This window comes from Mauremys reevesii, linkage group 9 (assembly GCF_016161935.1).
Source record: "Mauremys reevesii isolate NIE-2019 linkage group 9, ASM1616193v1, whole genome shotgun sequence".
Classification (NCBI taxonomy): Eukaryota; Metazoa; Chordata; order Testudines; family Geoemydidae; genus Mauremys; species Mauremys reevesii.
The window spans coordinates 95,788,497-95,802,655 of record NC_052631.1 but is presented as its reverse complement, the minus strand read 5'-3'; positions in this window follow the sequence as shown (position 1 = coordinate 95,802,655).

Sequence of the window (14,159 nt, the reverse complement as noted above, 5' to 3'; positions counted from 1 at the left end):
CAGGAGATTATCTAATTGTTTTGTTTATCATTTTGATTCATGTGGTTTCACTGTGGGTTGGGAATCATCTGTATTTATTTATTGTTCCTGATTCTGTCAGACTTGGCTGCAGCAGATCAATAACACTTTGGAGGGGGCCGAGAAATAGAATTTTCCTGGTTCGCTGGTAAACTATGGTGAAATAGAAAGCTACACGTCCAGCTTTAGCAACTTGAAAATGAGGTGGCTTCTTCGAGGAGCATGCTGTGCTTTGGATGTGCTGGGTGAGAGGCCACCTCTGCTGTTCCTGCTGACACTTTTATTAATAGTAATAAATGATAATTAAAAGCACCAGTGCCTAAAGTGAATAGCACTAAGCTTGATTAGGTGTCACTCCCTGCTGTACAAGTGTATTCATTTACATTAGCGGAGAATGGATGCAACACCATTGGTTTCAATATCTCCCCTATTTACATACTATACATTTTTGTTGTTGTTGTTGAGGGAATGATGGTCTTCTCTCTAGTGTGCTCCCATTAACTTAATGTTGTGTATGACTAGACGCTGTCCTGGGGACTGCTTCGGATCGAGGCTTTATACATAATATCTTCCTGTGCACTTTTATGTAGTTACTTTCATTCAAGGATCTCAAATTTCTTTACAAACAAGTTCATTACTTCCTACCTTTTAGCAAATAAAATAAAAACTAAACTTGTTTTGTTGTTAGAGTGGCATTACAGAGCTCAGCTAAATTCTCCCACGGTCTACATCTGACGACCTGTGCCTATATATGGACTGACTATCCACAATATGCAGTGCAGACTCTTGGCTAGCATTGACTGAGAGGATCTCTGTAATTTACTCCATATGATCTTTGGCCTGCACTCTTCCAATGAAACTGCAAAACTCAGCTCCTAAAGCCATCTGCCTGTTCAGCGCCAGTCAGAATCCTTGCCTTCCCATGTCAGTAAGAGATTAGCAGACGCTAAAAAAGTTCATATGACACTTGTTTCCATGTTTAAACCAGGCACTAGCGTAGTTAAAGGTTCACATCTCTCTCTATCTAGACAAGCAATCTTTCCCATGACCCAAAAATAGAGGTTCACTGGTTTAAATTATCTTTGATGTCTCTCTCATAATCTCTCATAATTGCAGCAAAGGCATATTTCAGCTCATAACTGATACTGCTAAATACTGGCCCATTGTGTTTTAGGTACTTGACTATCAGGATGAAAACCTAGATCGAGAAGAAATTTTTATGTGAACATCATCTTCACCTCCTTACTACAACGGTTTAAGCACACTGGCCTCATCCAGCAAAACACTTACACATATCCTTAATTTTAAGTGTGTGGTTGATCTAATTGGACACAGTGGGATTATTCATGCTTAAAGTTAAGCATATGTATAGAGCCAAGCATATGTATAGAGTCGCTTGGCTCTATACATATATACAGTGCAGGCTCTATACATATATACAGTGCAGGCAAAGATCATATGGAGTAAATTACAGAGATCCTCTCAGTCAATGCTGGCCAAGAGTCTGCACTGTGTATTGTGGATAGTCAGTCCATATATGCTAACTGTGCAGGATGGAGCTCCTAGTGGCTTTCCCCCATGAGGATTATTGTATTGGTTTATGCTCTAATCTCAGAAAAATCTTAATTGCATTGCAGGGGTGGCCATTATGGGTAGCTTTATCTTAATGAACATCTCAGTTGACCCCCTTCACCATAACTTAGTTATTTAGTGAGAAACAACACAATTCCCCCACCTCAGTAAAGTAATAGTAATATCTAAACTATTCTTATCTATTTACGGCAGAGCAATTCATAATATTACATGAACAATTTGTCCAACATTCCCTGCCCCCTTAAGTCTCCAGATTCTCTTTATTAAAGAATGTAGGGGGAACAATTCAAAGGCACAAAGAATGATATTCTCAGAGCTGCTGTTCCCAAAGAAACTGTCCCCTGCAGCTTGCTGTTTACACTGTAGGCCTCAGGTCTGCTTAACACACAGCATGTGCATATGTTTATAGTGAAAACAAGGAGGCTTTTTAACAAAGAACAGATTCAAATGACAGCAAGTAGGATTAATGGAAACTAACCTATAAAAGAAAATCATAACTTGCTTTCTCAAGCCTAAAAGCACCGCACAAGGTGTCCTCTTGTCTAATAAGGTAGTGCGTCCCCCAAAGGGCTTCTCAGAGCATTTTTCAACTAGAATGGCTCAGGCACTTCTCTCATGAGCCTAATTGCCTCCCCCTGATGAAGGGTGCCAGGGCATCTTTCTTCCCCCCCCCCCCCAGATGTACCAGACCATTCCTTTTGTTCTTTACTTCTAAAATGTGAGTCTCTCCACCCCCATTTAACCTCTTCCTGTTTCTCCCTTACGTCCCCAAAATGTCATTAACATTTGACTCAGTATTTTAATAGACTTCTAGTGTAAGATGCAGAATATGCAATGGTTATCTAGGGAGATGTATTCCACCTCTCTGGAGAAGTTCTGCCTCAAGGTGAGCTACCGCTGGGTAATTTACCTTTAACTATAGGTCCTTAGGAACATACTATCTCCTTACATATTATACATTTCACAAAGATTATGATGACACGTGTGACACAGGCTTTCAGTAGAAACCTTACATGACCCACTTTTGTGAACTAGAAATTATATAACAGACCTAGGGGATCCCTGTAACCCTTATGCTTCCCTGTATCCTCTGCCAGTTGTCATCAAGAGGTCCTTGGGTCACAGAGACTTGTGCTGCTAAGGGGCTTCAATGCTTTTAAAAATCCTACCCTACACCCATCATGATTTTTCAGTGACCTCTCCTGTATGGTAGCATTTCTAGCTTTCTTCTGACATAGCAGTTTTCAGCTTGGATTAATTAACTTCATTGGAAAATTAAACTTTCATGGGAAATAATGGCAATTGAAAGTGCTAACTTGTTAGCTCAGGAACTCCTTTACATCTTCTCAAGCTAAGACAGTGCTTAATAGATACATATTCAGCCATGCCTTTGTTTAAAAATAGCACTTAATTTCTTGCCATGAACTTGATTAGCTATGAATTATTAGCTATGTTAAATTAATAGATTAAATTCTTAAGATATTTTCAGTAATTTGGGCAAAGGAAACCAGGCATACTGCCATAATCTTAAACTTAAATGCTTCGCATTGACAAAGCATTATATATAGACAGCTTGTAAAAGATGAAAAAGAGCAAATAATTATTCTTTGGTCAAAGCCGGTACAAAATACCCATCAGCATTAACATACAAGATATATTTCAGTGCATTATTTAGTATCTTGAAAATATTTAGCAATTCCATGATACAGAGAGAAGGGGATGATTTATCAAAATCTCATCGAATTATCAATGTATAACAGCAAAATAGATGTCTTTGTTTGCCTAGCTGCAGTGGTATTAACTCATCTAAAAACATGAAAGTTTGACCAGGTGAAATATAGTGCTCCAAGGAAGGCTTCTTGTACAAATACCACAGGCATCAGCCACATTTACAAGCTCCACAGAAAAGCTCATTGATTTCAACAAGAGTTGACCATGTGCTTAAAGTTCAGTGCATGCGTAAGTGTGTTGGGGCCTAAATGAATGAACTGAAATCATTCTCTTTTGAAATAGTCTCAAATCAGTTTAGCCATAAAAGGTGGGATTTTCAAATTTTCCTGGGTGGCCTAGGAATAGAGCTTGTTGAAATTCAGAATTTTTGAAACTTAGTTTTGGCCCAGTATCAAGATGCAAAGTCGGAACCTCAGAATTTTACATAGAAAAGATATTTTATTTTAACAAGTCAAACTATATTGTCTCTTGTACTGTGAACTATAATGTAACTAAAGGCAAAACAAAATGTTTTGACCTTAGTGAAATGTTTTGAAAATTTCCCAGAATACTTTTATGAAATCAATACTTTCCCATGAAATGTTTCAATGTTGTCAAATCAACATTTTCTAAGAGGAAAACGGTTCCCTTTGCAAACATTTCTACCATTTCTACTTTGGAATACATGAAACTCAATGGGTGATGTGCTCCCATATCATGTATGGCCAGAGTTATGATGGTATTTAGGAAAGTCAGTGAAAGTTATGAGTTAGGTGCCTAACCTCCTTAGGCACTTCTGTACCTCTCTTTACATGCCTAAAGACCTCTGTAAATCTGCCCCATAACTTGTGAAACTCCCATTTAATATCTACTGCCTGTTAAAATGTTATAGGATGAAGATTCTATGTCGTGGTCTTTCTCAAAACAAACTAGTGAAAAATGAAACACTGATACAGTTAATAAATTGTGAACCTTACGTAGCAGTGTTTTTGCCATCGGTATTGCCCAACAGATTGCAACTACAGTATATTCCATATAACATGCTAGTTTTGACTAATACTTGGCTAAGGATGAAGGGAATGGCAAGAGAAGTATGTTCTTGTGAATTTATGTGTGGGGAAGAGGTTTTTACAATATAAAAATATTGCATCTATTCTCTGCCTCAAAGGCAAAAAAGTTATTTGGAGTGGTAGATTTTCAGAACATATAGAGAAGTGATTAAGCACATGTATTTTGTGATAGGTATACATTAAAAAATAATGTCATATAGAAAATAAGTACTTTGAGTGTTTTGCTTCCAGATTTTACTGGAAGAAGAGATTTAGATACCCAGTAATAACAATACAGCACTTTCAACAAATATGTATTATTTTCATTGTAGACAGATAAATACCAGAAAACAGTGGTAGAAAATGGTACTTTGGATCCCTGAAAGCTGTTGGGTTTGTCCCTGTTGAAACCTCTTGTTTGCTATTTGAGAATGTCTGGGCAACTGGGTATTTGTTTGGGGAATGTGAGTGCTTCATATGAACATGTGAATTTAGATTAGAACAAAGACATTCATGCACAGACCAGAATATTCATTATTCTCTGCTTATTCTTTGTTCTCTGTTCTGTTGTTCAGAACATTTCAGTCATCTATTCAGGGAACAGGGGGGAAATGTGGCTTATATCAGTAGTAATATACCATTAATACCGAACAGCAAACAGTCAAAGGGAAAAATTTGGAAACACCTAATAGGTGACATTAGTTCACAGGAACTGTTTGTAAATAGTTGCACATAATGTAAACCAAGTTCTGTTTACAAAAGAGTCCATTTTTTAAAAAAGGCTAAATTCCGTTGATAAGTTGTTATCAAGCCACAATACAACAATTTCAAATACAGCTTGAGGGATGATGCTTAGGGAGGACGAAGGTATATCTTTGGATTTTGGTTGTGGTATCACATCTGGTTCCCTTCTGTTTAGACTGACTGCATTTTTAATTGTAAGGGGTACCGAGAGCGTGAGACACATGCTACTTGTGCAGCTATAAATCTAAGTAAATAAAATAATACTCTCGTATCTCTTTTTTAGGAAACCAACAGCATTATGTTTTTTCCAAGAAGACTCTTTATTTAGAATACAGTGTAATTTCAACTATGGAAAAAAATTAAATTATTTTTGAGGTGACAGGCAATTAAATGCCTGGTGCTCTCTGAACACAACACATTGCCTAGTAACGTCATTGTACATAATAGAGGCATCGCACAGTGTGACATGTGATAACTTGTGATATGTCATGAGGCAGTTTCGTTAGAAGTTAATTTGTGTCTAATCTGATCAGCAACAGATAGTTTCAGTGCTTTGGAGGTAAAAGTCTTGAGAGGCCCTTTTGGTGACTAATTTGCAGAATCTCTGAATGAAGATGGGCAATCTTGATGTGTTCATGGCAAAACGGCCTTCAGATTAGCGCTGTAGAATCCTTGCACCTGTCCTGGTGTGATTTTAAAAATAAAGGCTAAAAATCAAAACATGATCCTAATCAGAGACAGGCCATCTGAGGCTAGATCTCCAGCTGCTGTAAATCAACATGGTTCCATTGACTTCAGTGGAGTTATGCTGACCTACACTGTTTCGTACTTTACACGCTTTTAAGATATACTTTCATTTACCAAACATCTCCACTACACTTTTCAGCCATGTTTTCCAGGCCTAGATTCAATAGCATAGCACAGTAAAATGTGTGCAGATAGAATTTTATAGAGATGCCCAGATTAATATTTCAACAGAAAATTATATCCTATTCTTCCTTCCCTCTGGCACACCCTGTAATCCTGATGATTTGCTGGTTTTTTCTACTCTCTCTAGTAGGATTAAATGGCTTTTTCCAAGTAGGGAAGGGAAGTACAGATGAATACATGCTCCGATTTCATTTCTATCTACTACAGGCCTCTACTTAACAAGCTTTGGTTATGATAAAAACCTTTTGTATGTTTATAGTCAAACTTTTGTCCATTAATTCTGATCCTATAATGCCCGCAGTCTGGATTTCTTTACAAAGCTGTATACGATTGGAGGTGGTGTGTGCGCACCTTTCCTCAGTGATGTGTAAGATTCGTTATTTAAATCCTTGCCTCCACAATATCTCTAAAGATATTCTTAAAAGGGGACACTATCAGAGTGACTGATTTAGGCCTCAAAGGTAGAAACAAGCGTTTACAAATTCTAAGACTAAAATGCAGCTCTCCCTCTTTGTAACCTTTTAAAATTCCAAAGAAAAGAGTTTATTTTTAGGATTTGAAACGCTGCCCATCCATGTTTGTAACCCATGCAATGCAACGCTGTGCTCAGGCCTGGTGGCCAAAAAGTGGGACTCGCCAGACGTGTGTAACGTGACTAATCTGTGTTCATTGCCAACAGGGAAAAAAAGTAGGTAAAATCAGCATAAATAGTGAAAAAAAAATTAGATTGCTGCAAGTATTTTAAAAATCGACTATGTTAATAACACACGGGAAAGAACTTGCTTCTTGAAATGTATTTATATATTTTTTTAACCTGATAGCATCCCTTATATTTGTAAACCACATGCCTAGAGAACTTTTTAAGAGATCTCGAGAGAAGGCGGGGTGGGAGAGGCATGAGTTGTCTAGGTCATTGTGGCTAGGCAGACTCACAATTAGCTTTCCATTCCCAGAGATTTCTGGAAGTGGGTGTGGTAGTTTGGGCATGCTCAATAGGCTCCCTGTATCTAGACTAGTCCATTGAGGGCTAGTAGTTAGGGCACCTGCTTTATAAAGCAACCGACTGGCCTGGGTTGGAGAAGCAAAGAAGTGGAAAGCAGCCTGTTTTCCCCTTAACTCTGAAGCATTTTGCAGCAGGGTTATTCATTTATAAATGTACTACTTATTGGTTGGTTAATTAGTTAGCTGACTGCTGTACGGTGGAATCACTCCATTAGCTAGAGGCAGCAAAAGAGTCCATATGGTTTGTGACTGGAGATTTCTGTAAGCAAGAGGAGGGAAGATATTATTGCAGTGTTTTAGATGCAGCTGACTGTGTAGAATTGATGGAACAAAGACTCTGAGACTCAAGTGAATTCAGTCTAAGCTTTTTTTAGCACACTAGCTCAAGCCCTGTCTAGTGTGAATCTGTCTGCCAGGGATGGGAGACTTGCTCCCAGTTGCAGTGTAGACAAACCCAGAGTGGCAAACTGTCAGTGTTTGAGTGGGCTTGACATTGGGCAAACTGAGTTTGCCCATCCCTGAAAGTTTCATAGACTAGTCTTTGGGCCAACAATTATAAAAGAGTGTTTGTTGTTCCAATGCCGTCTGTCATCAGTTTAAGTCACGTGATCGTATGCTAGTCTGTAGACACACGTTGACATTTGAGCTATGGCTTTCTTACACACACATTTCCTAGCCCGACATGGGCATCATGAGAGTGGTCAGCCCAGTTCTGCTCTGAGTTTTACTGATCTGAAGTCCAAGGAACTCCTTTGGTTTCCCCTGAGTTACTCCAGACTTGCACCTTTGTCACTAGGGACTGAACTGTGATCTACAATTTTAAATCTAATTGTTATGGTCATGTGAGATTGCAAACCATAGCACAAATCACAGATCAGCTTTCCACCTTCTCTCCATATATTTCGTATACACATGCTCTGTAAATACCTCCAGAGGTCATCGGCAGTGTCAGTATGAACCTGTTAGGCTAATGCTTGCGTTTCTTGCCACACTGCAGAGTAGTAACTGTCATTTTTACTGTGTGCTGACAACTAATAAATCTTTCTGATCACTAGGTGTAAGTGTTAAATTTATGTAAATTTCAATCAAAACAGTAGGGAGGAATAGCCATATTAAAAACTGACTGGAAGGCTGCAGTTCTGTGCATCAGGTTACGGAGCTTACTGAGTGTGAAAATTAAAATTCTTACGGGGCAGCAGGCTAGGTAGAAAGAGATTGTTTAAGACAAACTGCTGGAGAGAGAGAGCAAAAATCAGAGAGAGCACCAATGGCCATCATTCTAGGTGAATTTTAGTAGCCAATCCTTCTTTCATGGACTTCCCGGATGAATTGGGAATGGAATAACTTTGCAGCGTCAAACATCACACTGTGCTCTCACATATATTTGGCATTTTTGCTGCTTTGCGAGAGCCACCGACAATCATTAAACTTTTATTATCTCACTCAGCTTGTAGCTGAACAGCACAAGGCATGCCATTGATGGATGATACACACAAATATATCATCAGGTGCTCTGTCAGTCATTTCTCTTTGATAATTTACCTGCTCACTTCTCTTCACAGCGCTCTGCACCCATGCTGCTCCAAGTTTACGACTGGATTTTGTCTCCCTCCAGAGTAATGAATGTGGTGCTGATCGGTCTTCATCATCCATAGCTAGTCTTTGTCCACATGATGATATCTGTCTGGAGGGAGGTTTGGTTTTTTTTTCCACTTGTCATTCATTTGATCAGCTCAGTGATGTATTTTACTTTACTTTTAATTTCGCATCTGTTTGTGTCTCGCTTCTGTTGCAGCATAAAACTGTCATTCCTCCTCCTCCTCCTATAATTCTTTGATGATAAACCTCAATCCATTTTACTGGGAAGTAACAAAATCATTCATATGTCTGCATTTAAAAAAAAATACATATGGCCCTATCCTTGCCTGATGTAAATTAGCACAGCTCTATTATGCTTAGTGGAACTATGCCAGCTTATACCAACTGAGGAGCTGACGAGTAAGTCATAAACTATTTCCCAAGCCAGTGTGATATAGCTTCTATGAGGCATTGCAACTTTTCAGATGTTCTTCCTCCTAGCCTAGGGATCCTCTTGATTATTTACTATTTGATTACTACCTAAGCTAAGCAGCTATTTCCTCCTGCTACTTGTTCCAGGTGCATGTATTCCAGTTCCTATTTAATAATACATCTTTCTCAGGTGACCTCTTTTCTGCATGAATGTTGACTCTGACCTTCATTTTGTTCAGATCAGTTCATTACATGTTCCCTCTTCCTTTTTTCAGCTCTCCCACGCTCTAGGGAATGCTCACATTTCAGCTCAGAAGGCGTTTTGCTGCTAATGAATATCCCTAAGCATCGCAATTTAAAACATATTCCACTGAGCGAGATCTGTAAAAAGAACAATGTATATTATGGTTAATGATTCAGGCCTTGTTAAAAGGCATTAAGTTTAAGTTAAACTATTTCTTTATATTTAAGGCTTTGGTTTCTTTTGATCTATAGTCTCTAAAGATTTAGCCATAATGAGCCAGATTCTGGTCTCAAATCCCATGGGAGCCACACCAGTTGTGCCAGAACACTTTCCCTGATGACGCTGGTCCAGGACAGATTGTTCCAGCTTTTCAGCTTCAAAATTCATGCCTCCACGATTATAAAGAAGCATTAATTATTCCACTCTGGCTTGTCTTAATTTAATTTCAGACACTGGATCATGCCAGATGCCAGAGGCACTCATTTACATTTTAGCTGTGACTTTCACACGTGCATGCTCGCCATGTTTTACAGCGAGATTTAAAAACAAAACAAAAAATCTACTAGGACTATTTCTTCCAGCCCACTGACTGTGAAGTCCTGTGCCTTAAGGTTCTTTCTACACTATGTTCTTCCCCGCTCTCCCCGCAGTGAGTCTCAAAGCCCAAATTAACTGACTTGGGCTCACAGACCTTGTGCTACAGAGCTTAAAAGAACAGTGTAGATGTTCCATCTCAAGTTAGAGCCCAGGTTCCAAACCCCAGCAAGCAGGTGGGGTCTCAGAGCCTGGGCTCCAACCCAAATGGGAACATCTACACAGCTGTTTTAAGCCCTATAGTCCAAGCCTGAGTTAGCTGCCCCAGGCACCAAGGCTCACTGCTGTTTTTTTGTTTTGTTTTGTTTTTAGTTTGCAGGGTAGATGCACCCTCTGTTACTAAAACAGGTTTCTATAGCATATGTGGTTAATGCAAAATACACAATGGTATGGAGTAATATAAAGGCTTTATCTGCATAGCTCCTTCATAGCTGTGCCCCTCCTTAGTAATCATCTCAAACTCACGTTGATAAAACCCTTTATACCACAATGTCCTGTATTCCATCTCTCTCCCTCTCTCACTACCTAGCCATCCATTATAAAATTGGTTGTTTGTGATATGTTTTGTAACTGTAGCACCCTCGTGGCCAAGATGGAGTCTGTTCTGCAGGCAGCTTTAGCCAAGGAAAGATGTGCACAGAAACATAGCAGGGGACACTCCCTTCTATCCTGGGGCACCTATTCCACACCCCCTGGAGTAAGCACACACACCAGAATAGTACAATGAGTATAGGAAGGGGAAATATTTATTTTCAAAGGGATGAATGGAGCTGCTGCAAAATCCTACCTCAACACACTCAAAGTGGTGCAACAGTGACCCTGGCTTGTCTGACAGCAAGGGTAATGGAGTGTATTCTTTATTATGTTCAACCTTGCTATTAAGGTGTCAGACTGCCAATCCAGGGAGAGGACAGCAGTTCTCCTTCTTGAGGTTGGGTGCTAGCTAAGTTGAGGAGGTAAACATGTCATTGACAGCATAGCCAGTGGGTGGATGAAGAAATGGTTAAAACAGCATGAATAAATGGACCCCAACTCCTTGTGCGCTCCTTGATCTGTTCTATGATGGTGGTGGGGATATCAGTCAACTAGAGGCTGTTAAAAATCTCAAGGGCCAGAATGAGGGCTACCTATAACTGCAGGACACTGATGAGAGACGATTAGATCAACCATCTAATGGAGGAGAAGGTAAGGACAGCCTGAGATATCCTTGGTCTCTGCAAAATACAACAAAGAAAGGAGATGGAAGTGAAGTGGAGAGATGAAAGTACCATCATGTAGGGAAAAGGAGAAGGCATGAGAACCATTGAAGGAAATGGCTTCATCATCAACTGGGAATGGTCTTCAAAAATCATCTCCTGCAGGTTCAAGTCATCATGCATTGGAGTGCTATGCCTTTAACTGAACAAGAACAGCACCCTCAAGATTGTTCAGATCTATGCTCCCACGATCACAAGTGAAGATGACAATGTGGAAGAATTCTATCAAGAGCTCGAGGAAACCCTCACTATATGATTGTGATGGGAGATTTCAATGCCAAAGTTAGAAGACGGAAATAAGGCAAAAAGTACATTGGAAGATATGGGATTGGTGAACGGAATCCATGAGGAGAGCAACTGGCAACTCTGGCGGAGACAAAAGAAATGTTCTTTGGTAACATCTGGTTTAAGAAGGCCAAGAGGAAGTGGACATGGATCACGCCCAATGCAAAGAACAAGAATGAAACTGACAATATTCTGGTCAATAAGTGGCACATTTGTACAAGACATCTGAGTAGTACCATCATTTAACACTGGTAGTGACCATCACTAGCTCAGAGCACTGCTCAGCTTCAGTGAAAAGGTGGAGAAGAAAGTGCTACAGATGGCAAATCAGAGACAGCTGCCAAAAATATTCAACAAGGCAATCTTGAAAGCAAACTTTTCCAAGGAAATGTTTCCACTTGCATCCGAAGAAGTGGGTATTCATCCACGAAAGCTCATGCTGCAAAACGTCTGTTAGTCTATAAGGTGCCACAGGATTCTTTGTTGCTTTTACAGATCCAGACTAACGCGGCTACCCCTCTGATACTTGATTTCCAAGGAAGACTGGAGTCTTATAGATAACTGCGATTAGGATTATAGAAACTTAATTGATAAATTGAGGCAATATGTGAAATTAGCCAAGAAAGAAAGACCAAAAAGAGCAAAGGGAAGAATCTTGGAAGCAACACAGAACTTGCTAGAGAAGCGGAGGAATATGAAACAAAATGATGGTGACAAATTTGAGTACTCCTTCCTCTGCAAGTTGATAAGAAGACTAAAGGAGGACTTTGAGAAGTACTGAAATGAAAGTCTCTTAAAGATGGCTGAAGATCACAGAAGTCTCAAAAAATGCAAAAGGGGATTGACATGGTACAGGTAAAAAATAATGGCACTGAAGAACAGGGATGGAAAACCAATAATTGACAGAATAGGGATGGAAGTGGTCTGCAAAGATTTCTACACCTAACTGTTCATGTCTCAGATAAATGTCCCAATACCAGCACTTCAAGAGACCAATGAGCGTGTACTCCCAGTCCTTGTCAGCGAAGTTTGACATGCAATTCACCAAATGAAGGAAGGAAAATCCCCAGGTAAAGATGGACTGACAATTGAAATGATAAGAGCTGGAGGCCAAGACCTCTGGGAAACCCTTGCTCAGAGGTTTCGCCTTTACTTGGAAATGCAGAAGATACCATCTAGCTGGAAGGAGTCCAATACCATTCTGCTGTACAAGAAGGGAGACTGTGAAGATCTAAAGAACTATCATCCAATATTTCTGATCTCACATGTCTACAAGCTGTTCACCAAAATAATAACAAACTGATTCTCACAGAGTCTGGACAAGCAGCAGCCAAGAGAGCAGGCAGGCTTTTGAAGGAATTTCAGCACAATGGACCATATTTTCCACTATAAACCAGCTATTGAAATGCTCAAGGGAATACAAATTCCCTTTATGCATTGCCTTTGTCAAATAAAAGCATTCAGCAGCGTAGAGATCAATGCAGCATTGAAAGCTCTTGCAGAGCAGGGCATTGAAACAAACTATATCAAGTTATTAAAGGAAGCAAATTCTGACTGTACTACAGATATAACTTTATTTGATACCCCCTTCGCATCCCAGTTAAGAAACGTGTGAAATGTGGTTTCACCAAAACTCTTCACAGCCTGCCTTGAAATGGTAATGAGGCAGATGAATTGGAAGGGTGGAATCAATATCTATGGAGAGCAGTTAAACCATCTGAGATTCACGGACAATATTGTGCTGATCACCAAAAACACTATCAAACTACAGAAAATGCTGCAAGAACTCAACACAAAAAGCAGCCAAGTCAGACTGAATATTAACCGCTCCAAATCTAAATGTATGCAGTCTGATACTTTGCCAAAAGCCCAAATAACAATTAAGGAAGAACAAATAGAAGAAGTTGAGGAATATGTCTATTTGGGCCAAGAAATTAACATGTTCCATGATCGGGAAGGTGAACTCTCACAAAGAATGAAAGCAGGTTGGTGTGCTTTCAGTTCTATCAAGGATGTCCTCCAAAGAAAAATCAGCACGGCAATATGTGCCAGCCTCTTCAACTCAACAGTACTGCCAGCAATGTTGTACAGAAGCAAAACATAGGCGCTGACGAAGACAGAGGAGCAGCAACTGTCTGTCAGAGAGAGAGCAATGGAAAGAATTCTGGGAATTTCAATCCATGACCGAGTCCCCAGTGAAGTGATCAGGCAGCAGAGTGGAATGCTGAAGAATGGATCGATCAAGGGTGATGAATGTAGAAAAATGGGGGAAGATGGAGGAGTGATAAAACAGGGCTATATCCAACAGGCCCTACAGGCCCAGTGGTACCACAGTCTGAAAGGGCAGACACCAAGCAATGTGTCTACACTCAGAGATCAGGAGTACTGGGCAAAGTTCCAGTCTTGCAGTGAGTCTTGGGTGCTCCTGGTCGTCTTTGGCACCCGTCAACCTTCCCCAACAAACTCTCCGGTGCCCTCTTCTGCTGCTCTCTGCAAACCCACACAGAGCGACAACCTCCCCACTTACCTAGCTACAGCCTCCCCCGTTATTCCCAATGCAAGGTCACAAGCCCCAGTATTCAAGGTCCCATGCTGCTCTGGGTAGTAGTGATACTGAGTCCAGCTCCAGTTTGTCCTTGTCAGGAGATTCCTTCCTGGTACAGTACGCCTCATGGCTCCTGTTCTGTGGTGTCCCTGGTCGGCCGCTCTGTCCTCCTGCGCTTC